The sequence below is a fragment of the Elephas maximus genome, chromosome 4, assembly GCF_024166365.1.
Source record: "Elephas maximus indicus isolate mEleMax1 chromosome 4, mEleMax1 primary haplotype, whole genome shotgun sequence".
Lineage (NCBI taxonomy): Eukaryota > Metazoa > Chordata > Mammalia > Proboscidea > Elephantidae > Elephas > Elephas maximus.
In genome coordinates this window covers 106,449,686-106,460,634 of record NC_064822.1, presented here as the reverse complement: position 1 = coordinate 106,460,634, position 10,949 = coordinate 106,449,686, and the positions used below count along the sequence as shown (strand labels likewise).

Here is a 10,949-nt window from a genome sequence, read left to right as displayed (position 1 = left end):
CTTGATTCTGGTGTAGTGAATCTAGTGGCTCTTCTTGCTGACCATCTCAGCTGTTGGTGTGGACATCAGCACTTCATAGGGACTTTTCCATTTCTTGGCTAAGGTCTTAGGGTCCTAGGCTTTCACAAATATCCAGCTTCTAGGCTTGGTAGTGGAATAGTCTGCCAGATGGGACTGGTGTACTTGTGGAGAGACACAGGAGTTTCCCCTGCGAGACACAGGTACTGTTTTACAGTTTACCTTGTTTATGAATACTGTCGGCCCCTAAGTCTCTAGTCACATTGTCGTAGTCTAAATCTTAGATATTATGGTTATGGAGCAAGGGGCACCCATAGATAAGCTCAAATGGACTTACTTTTAACTTAGTTCTAGGAACAACTCTTACCCTGAACAGAGCCATAGGGAGGACTTTAGGTCAACTTGGTCTCTTAACACAGCTTAGCCAGATGTGTTTTTAATGGACCGGTTTATTCTTTCAACTTTTCTACTGGATTGAGGCCTCCAGGCACTAATAGAAGCGCCATTCAAACTCAAGGTGTGTAGTGACTAACTGAGTCACCTGGGCAGGGAAATGGGGCCCGTTGTCACTGCCAATGACTGGGGCAAGCTGAACTTTGAGTCAGTGTACAGAGTTGGGTCCCTAATTTTAGACTATTGACCAAACCCCTCTATGCTCTTCTGAAAGAAAAAAACAGATAGGTTTATATAGACCAGCCAAGAACAGGTGGCATTTGAACAAGTTAAAAAGGCCTTAATGGAGGCCCCAGCCTAGGTCTGCCTGACTTGCATGAGCCCTTCGGTTTATTCATTCATGAACACCAAGGTATATCGGTAAGGATACTCACCCAGCATTGGGGGTCATGGAGGCACCCATGGCTTACTTTTCCAAAACCTTGGACTCAGTGACCTTGACTGGCATCCTGTTGTGGGTATATCCTGCCCGCGTACTTGTCGGCATTGTTTGGCTTCCTCTGGTATCGTGTTACCTGTCTGGGCATCAAAGTTGGGCCCTGGGCTTCTTCCCTTGCTTTTCAAATACCATTTGTTTTTCCTCAGGAGTCAATTAGTATTTTAAAGAGACTGATAGTCTGTTCAAGTAGGTTCAAAAGAATTAAAAATTGTGGTAAACAGTTCATACATTTTAGTGGATCTTCTCTATATCCTGCAGTATAATTTTTCCAGTTATGTAAGAGGTAGTAAAAGGCACACGTACTCGCATTATGGTGCCATCTCACCCTGAGGTCTGCCTAAGAGGATATTGTCCTGAGGTTCCCTGAATACAGCTCTGATCAGGCAAGGGCTCTTTTTGTGTCAAATCTGAAACTTCATCGGGTGTCCCCTGTCTCGTGTGGGGTTGGGAGAGAAGACACTTCCCTTCCCCAGGACTTCCAATAGCCACCGAATTCCCCAGTTCCAAACCTGGGTCTGGGTCAGGGGTAGGTTGGGTTGGATATGGTGGCAGCGGCTGTGGGAGTCCCAATGGATCATACGTATCCTCTCCTCTTAATACAGAGGATAAAGGCTTTTTCCTAGTTTCTTTTGAAAAAGGATTTTACAAGATTGTTGAGTTTTTTCATCATGGAATCATAAGACAACTTATTCCAGAGTTTTAAAATATACCCTAAGGGGGAGCATTCAGGGATGCTCCCAGTGTTTCCCATTTTCTTCTACCTAAAAGAAAATGACTAGTCAAACCAAAATACCAAAGCTCCAAAACTAGCTAGTGACTGACCCGTTAAACAACCTAGCGCTTATTGCCTCCCTTTTAATGCTCAAATACCGGACCCCAAAGGAGCCCTCAACTCAGATCCAAATAGTATGGCTATCAAGTTGAATTACAAACCAAGTCCCAAATAGATCATTTACTCGTATTCTCAAGGTTCTTCTCCCACTTTCTGAGGGCCATTATTGGGTCTGAGACAGGTTTGCCTTGGGGGCTGGAGGTGAAGTCCCTCTGGAGAAATCTCCAGTGCGGGCTGGGTGTTCTCCTCCAGTCCCGGGCAGGCCTCTCTGGACACCGAGTGACACCCTCCTGGCTGGCTCTCCAGAAAACGTAACCCAACTTTTCCAGGTCTGCTTGACCTGGCCATTGAGACACAAAATTGGTGAAAGTGAAAGAAGAAGCTTTATTTGGTTGGCCAAGCAAAGGAGCACACTGTGATTTCTGTCTCCAAGATGGCCCCCTGAACAATGGCCAAAAGAGTATTTAGTAGGAGAAAGGTCCTGGAGAAAGGAGCAAGGTTGTTGATTGGTCTGGTCCGAAAAAGATGTTCCCGGGGTTATTCTGTCGTCTGCAACACTTGCTCAGTCCAAAAAGGGGTTCTCTCAAACCGGATCTTAGGCTTGGGCCCCTCACTTCTGAAAGTCTTCCCCCAATTTTGGGACACTGAAGTTTGGCTTCGTCTGGTGGGAGAAAAGTTTTGGGGTCACCCAAAGGACAGGGTTGATGGTTCTGCGCATGTCAGGTGGGCCAGATTTGGTTTTAACTGGTTCTGTGGTCTGCAGATCCTAGCCTCTTGTTTTTCTTATCTTGGGCAAGAAGTTTGCTGATTACCTAAAAAAACATCTGGAGAAACCAGTTAGAAGGGGAGGTGGCTTGTGAGACTCTACTTACAAGTTGGGGTTGGTAACGGTGCCCAAAGGCTGGGGTCTCAGATACAGAATGAGTTCAATTGCTAGGGTCAAGTAAAAAGTGCTTGGGTGGCAGAGAGACTCATGGTGACTCTATGTGTGTCAGAGTAAAGCTGTGCTCCACAGGGTTTTCAATGGCTGATTTTTTGGAAGCAGATTGTGTTGTAGGGTAAAAACATCATAAAGTTTAGTAAAGCAAAAAGAAAGTTTTATTCAGCATATATTCAAAAAGGCAAAAGTGGGAAGTGGACAAGTATGTTGCTGGAGCCATGTCTGCCCGAGGCCAAGGAAATGTTACAGAACAGACAAAAGTGGGAAAACGGACAAGCATGCTGCTAGAGCCATGTCTGTCTGAGTCCAAGGAATATTACAGAATAGGCAAGAATGGGAAGACGGGCAAGCATGCTGCCACCGCCATATCTGGCCGAGTCCAAGCGAACTATAGGATAAGCAAGATGGGAAAACGGACAAGCATGCTGCCATAGCCATGTCTGCCCAAGTCCGAAGAATATTACGGAGTCATCAGTATATATTAACATTATAAAATGGGCAAAACCATTGAAAGCTTCATCTTTTCACAGATTGGCTAGATACTATGATCCTACATTTTGAATTGCCTTTCTTAACAATCACTGGTACGGGTTTCAGTAAGGACAGTCAGGAGGGTCTTCATTGGTCCAACAAATTTCTATTCACTAAATGCTATTAGAAAAAGGTCAGAGTGGGAAGTCTTTTGTGTTCTGTTAGACTTGCTTATGTGACAGTTTCCCTAAAAGATATTTTCCAAGATTATCCTATTGTTTTTATGCCTTAGGGTCCAGTTGATATGTCCTTGTGAGTCCTTGTGAGCCCTTGTGGGCACAACTCCAGTTGGGTCACAGTCTCTATGCTCAAGGACAGAGAATAATGACTCCAATATTATTTCATAAATCAATTGCCAGGCCTTTCTTTCGAGGTGCCTGTGGGTGAACTGGAACTTCTGGTTAACAGCTGAGTGAGTTAGCAGAGTGTATTAACCATTTGCACCACCCTGGAAGCCTACCTTGACTAATTTGAATTGATTACTGCTTTTCTTTCTTTCCCATTCCAAGGTATTTATTTTCACCATACTTATTTGCATAGGTTTCTATGGTACTAATTGGATTTTATTACAAACTACCTGAAAGCAGCAACTGTCTTCTCTTTCTCTGCTATATCCCACCCCTGCCTCCCTAGTACTCAGTGCCCATAGCCTCTCCTTTCTAGCTTTGCCTTCCCCTGGCCATCTAAGCCATTTCCCTGAGGCAAATTCTTGTTATTCTTTCTATTCCACACCTTTCTAAGGAATTCTGGGCTTGCTCTGGGTTTCTTTTCTTGCTGTCTCAGTGTTTTATTTTTTTCTTCCCTCTCTTTCTCCCCCCCGCCCTGCCCCAATCAGGCACGGAGTCCTGGGGTTCGCATGGCTTTGTTGTCTGCCCATGGATCACTGATTGACCAGGCTGATGCCAGCGGGTCCTTCAGATCTGGCAGGATAGACGGAGCGGCATTTTCACTCATTCTTAGAGACTCCTGATAATCGCATCAGTGCTGCACGTACGTATATACATGGACTGTCACACTTGGGGTTAATTGGTTTCGGCTCCTGTTTCAGGGGAGCAGAGTCCTTGTGCACAAGCACACCTGCCCTGGTACAAGTACCTGAACTGGCCTCACTCCTAGGGGAGTGGCATTTAAAAAAAAAAAAAAGAAGTATAGTAATTCCTCTGACTCCGCCTCTTTCAGCCCCTGGCACTCACTCCCCCACCTCTGGCTCCAGCCAAATGGGACAGGGATGAAAACTTAGAATAAAAGTATTCAAATTCAATTAACTGTTGATTAATATTCAGGAGTGACAGATATATGATGCTTCCCTTTTCATGGCAGGTCAAAGATGAAATCTGATTATGCTTTGGAGGGTGCGGTTTGCCTCTTCAAATTCCCTACCACGTCTGTATCAATGCTGTTACCTAGAGCAGCCTAGAGTGCCCGTATTTAACCAAGGGAGGTGCACCTGTCTGCCTATATAGAGGCAGGAGTAAGCTCTGGGAGAAATTGAACCTGTTCTTCACAATGGGAAAGAAGCAGCTTAAGACAGAGGCAGCTCCACACTGTGAGCTAAGTAAGTAGCCAGCAAGTATACGACAGCCAAGGGAAGCTGCCCAGATGAGCAGATCTGGAAGGGCAACAAGCAATGGCTCCAGTTATTTTATTTTCCAGTTGAACCAGAGGTTCCCAAAAGCAAGGTTCTAGCCTGGAGGGACTTTGTCAAGCCTTCCTGAATGAAGCTCCACAGATGTGTTGTAGATTCAGTATCTCAGAACTAACCTGTGCATTTTTCTTTTCTCTCCAGGAGAAACTCTGTGTGGAAACCAGCCTGCCCTAGGAAGCTGATGATGACACTTTTATTTATTTTTGGTCCTGAGTTTGTTATTTTGTACTTTATTTGGATTTGTCTTTTTGCAGTTCACTTTCCTTTCCTTATACCTATTCTCCTTATACCTTATATCTTATACCTGTTCTCCTAGCAGTTTTTACGTGAAGAAAGTTTAAAAGGTTTATGCTTTTTCTTTCTAAGCTTACAACGTGCGTAGATAGCTTGGTTGTTTTTAATGCTGTAGCAGTACGGGATCTAAGAACGTTTTTGTTAACTCTAAAGGACATTGTAGAAAATCAGGGTGATTTGTCAGACCATTTATTTCTCCCCTTTCCAGCACCACCAGTCTGGCTATCATTTTTGGAACGACAGACAGCAGGCTGTGAGGCTGAGGCTGGTATTGCTTTTGGGTAACCCATTGCCGTGGAGTCGATTCCGACTGACAGTGACCCTATACGACAAAGCAGAACTACCCTATAGGGTTTTCAAGGAGCGGCTGGTGGATTCAAACTGCCGATCTTTACAGCCAAGCTCTTAACCAGTGCACCACCAGGGTTCCTGCTTTTTTTTTTTTTTTTTAACCAAACTTGTTGCCATGGGGTCGATGCCGAATCATAGGTGAGGGTAGTTTGGGGAAGAAGCGAGACAGCTGGGTGGGTTGGAGGAAAACAATAGACTACTGAGGTTTGGGAGTAGGATAGCTGATGCAGTCGAACTGGCTGCACCAGCTGGTGTTTCGCAGTTTCTCCCAGGTGTGGAGCGCTCTTGGTGGGGCACCACACACCATGATGTAGTCCTGCAGGCGAGAGGAAATACTTTATAGGGTGGAGCTGTAATCTCACAGTGCCACGTCCCCAGGAGAAAGACTGCCAGTACCTAACGTGAGTTGGTGGCGAACTCCGGCAGGAACTAATCTGTCCCCCGGCTGCCTGCGAGGAGAGAACTTCCAAGTCCAAGATCTGTGCGGGGCTCCCCACGCGGTGCAGCCATGCATGTAGCACCTCCCCCCGTCGCCTCTCTGGGCCCGCCCCTAGCCTGACCGCTGTGTGGGCGGAACCTCGATACTCGCCGTAGGCTCGCCACGTGCGTAGGGCGCCGCGGGGAGTCCCGCCAATAGGAATGCGCGACTGCGGCTCCGCCGGCCAATCGCGCGAGTGCAGGGCGCTGGCTGGCTTGGCGCTGGCTCCAAGGCTATGGAGCTGCTGGCGCGGGGGCGGCGTGTGAGGTGGTTGCGGAGCAGGTAAGGTGAGGGGCCGGCGGGGTCAGGGGTCACGCGGCGCCTCTGGATCCGGACGGGCGGGGAGGGACCTGGGCTGCTCGAGAGCCGGCCTGGGAACTGGCGGTGGGGCCAGTACTGAGCACGAGGGGCGCCGTGCGGGGCTGCGAGGGGAGGGCAGGCCGTGGGGCGTGAGGCGTCCGGCGCGGGTCTCGGTGGCCAATGGCGCCGGATTGTTCAGGAGCCCGGGCGGAGGGCACCAGGGATCGCGGGGCCACGCCATTTCCCCGCCGCGACCCAGGGGGAAATGGCCGAGCCCGCGGCTGGATCCGACGTCCCGCGGGGACTCGCGGTCGAGGGTGCGCTGAGCGATTTCAGTGTCGCCTCGGAGGCCGGCGGGCTTCGGGGGCAAGGTTCCCCGCGGCTGCCTTGTTGGCGGAACCCTGGGGCCTAGTCCGCTCTCAGGGGCCTCCCTACCCAGTTCAATTAAAAAAAAAAAAAGTCATTTTAGGCCAGCCGAAACCCGTGCGGGGAACGACTTGGGTGTGCAGGGCCTGGGCAGGCCGCTCAGTACCTGCGTGCAGACCGGTGGTTCCTGCAGCTCCAGGGCCTCTCTGGATTCCAGGCCGCAGGACAGGGGTGTTTTGTAGGGGACACATTGCACACGCTGTGTAAGTGGAGTGTGTACTCACCAGCTGTGCGGTTCGTATGCCCTTATTTTTAAAGCTATCGTTTACTTTTTGATATTCTTTCTTTGGATTTCTTTTAACTTTTGGTGTTTCCCAAATTCGCTACCTCATACCGGACAGTTTCAAAGAGCATTATTCGAGGACTAGTTGAGGAACATGGGCTTGAGTTTTGCGTGTATAAAATGCAGATATTCTAATATTCTCCCCCACTGCTTCAAAGGGGTGTCATGAAGTTAAAGAAATGTGACATCTCTTTAAAGTAGAAAGCAAAAGCGGAAATTATATGGAAGGAAAAGAAAGGCAAGGGGAGATAGGTTTCCAGAAATTTTTGCTGGCCGGTGAAACCAGGGAAGCCGTGTTTACGCTGACTCTCTGTGGAACGTGAAACCCTACCAGTTTGCACCACTCTGGCTGTGTAGATCTGTGGGCAGGTTGCTTAGCCTCTGTGTTCTTTTTACCGCCACATGCTTGTAATGGGGATGGAATGGATACTGTCAACAAATTATTTGGTTGTTGGTGAGTATTAAGTGAGTTAATACAAAGGGCTTAGGACAGTGGCTGGCATATAGAAGTTTTTATTCTTACCTACCTGTGCCTGTTGTTAGTTGCGGTCCAGTCAGTTCCAACTCCTGGTGACCTTATGTGTAACAGCAAAATGTTGCTCAGTCAGGATCCTTGATATATTTGAGCCTGTTGTTGCTACTATTGTGTCAATCTATCCCATTGAGGCTTTCCCTCGTTTTAGCTGACCCTCTGCTAAATGTGATGTCCTTTTCTAGTGATTGATATGTGTGCCTACTTTCCTCTTAAAGATGGGTAAACCGGAAATTCTGGCCTTTTTACTCTTTTTTGCCCAGAATCCTATGAGCTTATTGCCAATGATCCCTTAGGCCTTTGTCTTCCAGCCACCTCATCATCTTTGATCTGAGAGTATAGTGTGATTACAGGTGACTTTTCATTCTTCTAGTTGTTTATTTTAAATCATTAAATAAGGTTGGGAACATCATTATATTAGGTCACCTACTGTGATAGCAGTTTTGGGTAATTGTAACCTGAGAACTTGGGTTCTTTATTTCTTCATTGGGTAATATTCACTGTCTTGGCCTGGGCACAGTTTATTTTGGATCTAGTACCAAAACGGCCATGATTGCAGCATATGTGGTTTCTTATGTTCCCGGAATGGCTAGGGGACTTGGAAGGGGAATTTCTGGGACAGCTGGTCAGCATTTCTTGTTAATGAATGGGGAAGCTTCGTATGAATCTGATGTCATTCTTCTCTAAGGAAGTCAGCAGTGGTCCCTTTGGATTATATCACGTAGCTATTCTACGTGTGGAGAGTGGTATCCACAAAGTGGGATGTTTTTTGCTTGACTTTTAGTGCCAGGAGCTTGGGTTGGTGCTGTTGAATCAAAGACATTAGTCCCTGACTCCTCACCATGCGTATATATACAAATCTGTTGACAGATTTATGCCCTTTCTGTGGGCTTAAAAATCTCCCTCAAGCTCTCTTGGGGCTATCTGGGAGACTCTAATGGAAGACTGTTTTGTCTTCTAATTTTCCCCTTCAAATGAAGACGTTACTTACACACTTTTACCATTGTTGGGAACTAATCTACCAGGCACTCCTTGGAACCCTATGGGGCAGTTCTATTCTGCCTGTAGGGTCACTATGAGTTGGAATCGACTTGACGGCAACGGGTTTAATCACAAAATGAGAAACTTTGAATTTATGAAAAAAAGCATTGCTTACTGTAGCAGCATGCTGGCCAGATTTGGCTGAAGCATACGAGGTAAAAATGTTATTCAGCTTTGAAATAAGACAATTGAATAACTCTTTAGGATTGAAAGTTGAATGCTGGCGTGGTAAGAGTGGAGGATAGTGTCTTTGTGAACACTCTCTGCTTATGCTTGCATAAGAAGGAAAGGGAGAGGCATCCTCAAAGAATTGAGTGTTTTTGAGGTAGAAAGGAAAGATTACTACCCTAATATTGTCTTTATTATCTCTCGAAACTCTGGTTTGAAGAAAAAATTTGAGTGGACAGACGATGAGAAGTTAGAAGACATAGACTCTTAATCTCACTCACTGGATACCATTCTTTTTGTAATTTAACAAATATTTATTGAACAATTAATATTTATTATGGATTTATTGCTCCCTGAAGACACAAAGAAGAGTTCTTCAGATATTATCAGGAATATCATGGAATATGTACTATAGAATATATTTTAATGAAATCAGAATGGAATATAAAACAGTTGAATAGGAATGATAAAATATATTTGTCTAACTCTCCTTCCACCCTTAATTTAAGATCAGAGTAACTTATTTTTTTGTGTGAGAGCCAAAGTTTCCAGTAAAGACGTAGATGGAGAAGTTAGGGTTCTCAGTCTTGTCCTGCTTGTTGCTGGTATGGTTTTTTTTGGTCCCGTTTATCTCTTAACGCTAAATGGCACACACTCCTAGGTAATGAAAGGAGAAAGCTACAATGTAACTATTAAAATTTTATCAGGCTCCAAAGAGCAGAAGGAAGCATGTATGAGGTGGAAGACGCTTTTAGTTTGTGTCGTCTGTTTTTATATATAATTTTTCTTTGCCTTAAGAAACTTCAGGGAACGCATGTACATAAAAACAAGGTCAGTGTACGCCTGGAGGCCAATATCTGTCATTAGAATAAACAGGTTAAATATAAACTAATGATAATCATTCTTCATATTTGTTAGAGAAAAGCTTCTTAAGAAAGTATGAGGACAAAAGGTTTTTCTGAGGCAGGGTGTTGTTAGATGTTGTAAAGTCGGATTTTGACTCATAGGGTTTTCTAGGCTGTAATCTTTATGGAGCAGACTGCCAGATCTTCCTCCTGTGGAGCTGATTGGGTTCAAACCACCAAGCCAAGCACTTAACCGTTGCTTCACACAGGGCTCCTTAAAAAGAGACGATAGATGGATTTGATAAGGGAATTCTTACTCTGCTGGAGCGGAATCTTTGAAATTATCCACAAGGCATGGAGTTGTGTGTCAGGATAGATGTGTCAGGCCAGGAGGCCAGGTTGGCTCACTAAATGAAAATATACTGCTGTAAACTTCTGATTAGGGGGAAGTTCAGAGAAGCTCACATAGTGAGAATTGGGAGGAACAAAGCCCAAGCTATAGTCGCTGGAAGTCGACTTTAGTGACCTTGAAATGTGAGTAGCCAGGGAAGTTTGGAAGGTGGTAGAACATCAGAGCTTAGAGCAGAGAAAGCAAAGACTTCTATTTAGCAGGTACCAGACCCGTCTAATTGTTTGATCTCTGGTCGATAAGTGATATTTTTGTCCAAACGGTTGGTTACCTCTTTATAGCCTGGCCACATTTCTCCTAATTGTTATCATCTTTGACACCCAGGCAGCTGGTGGCTTCATTATCAGCTGTACTCTTCACTCCACATCTTACTCCCTCCCTCTTCCTCTTGCTTCTTAATGTTTTCTCTTTTTCATCTTTAGGTGGTCTACAGTGTCAAGTTTTTCTTTTAGCCATTAAACATACTCTCAAAAGTTCAACTCCGGTGAGAAACAGCCACCTTATTGAGCTGAAATCGTAGTTCTGTGGTCGAATAAGCAAAAAAAAAAAGTCTCCAATTTTGAGATTATTTTTATGGCACAAAAAGTCAGTAAAATGAATAAACAATCTAAGCTGGTATCTCAGTGGCCCTTGTGCCAGAGAGAGAGAGAGGGAGACAGACACAGAGAGACAGATGCCCCGAGGGTGCTAAGCACATTGTATAATAGTAGCACTGTTTGTACTTTATGACCTGGGTGTGTTTTTGTGGCTTTCGGTTGAAGACATTCTAATATTATCCACTTAGGTAGAGAGGATTAGAGTTTCAAGGCCTTTTTCGTAAACTAACACTTACCAGAGGCTTTTCACTTTGTTTCTTCAATCATGAAGTAGATGTAATCTGGGTCTTCAAACTGTCTTTTTTTCATTTACTAATGTATATCAAAATCAGTTTAATAAAAGAAAAATAGGATAAGTTTATCCAGGT

General features: G+C 45.2%; 1 protein-coding gene across 6 annotated transcripts in view; it reads left to right on the top strand.

Annotated features, from left to right (window-relative positions):
* The first annotated feature begins 6,157 nt into the window (after positions 1 to 6,157).
* Positions 6,158 to 10,949, top strand: part of SLC11A2 (solute carrier family 11 member 2) — a 68,684-nt gene continuing 63,892 nt past the window's right edge. For 5 of the 6 annotated variants that reach the window (XR_007517205.1, XM_049883134.1, XM_049883137.1 and 2 more), the window contains exon 1: positions 6,158 to 6,263. The gene's annotated coding sequence lies outside the window, so the exon portion shown is untranslated. Of the gene's footprint in view, positions 6,264 to 6,340; positions 6,366 to 10,949 lie in introns of those variants that run through there. The other variant, XM_049883136.1, reaches the window with a different exon arrangement.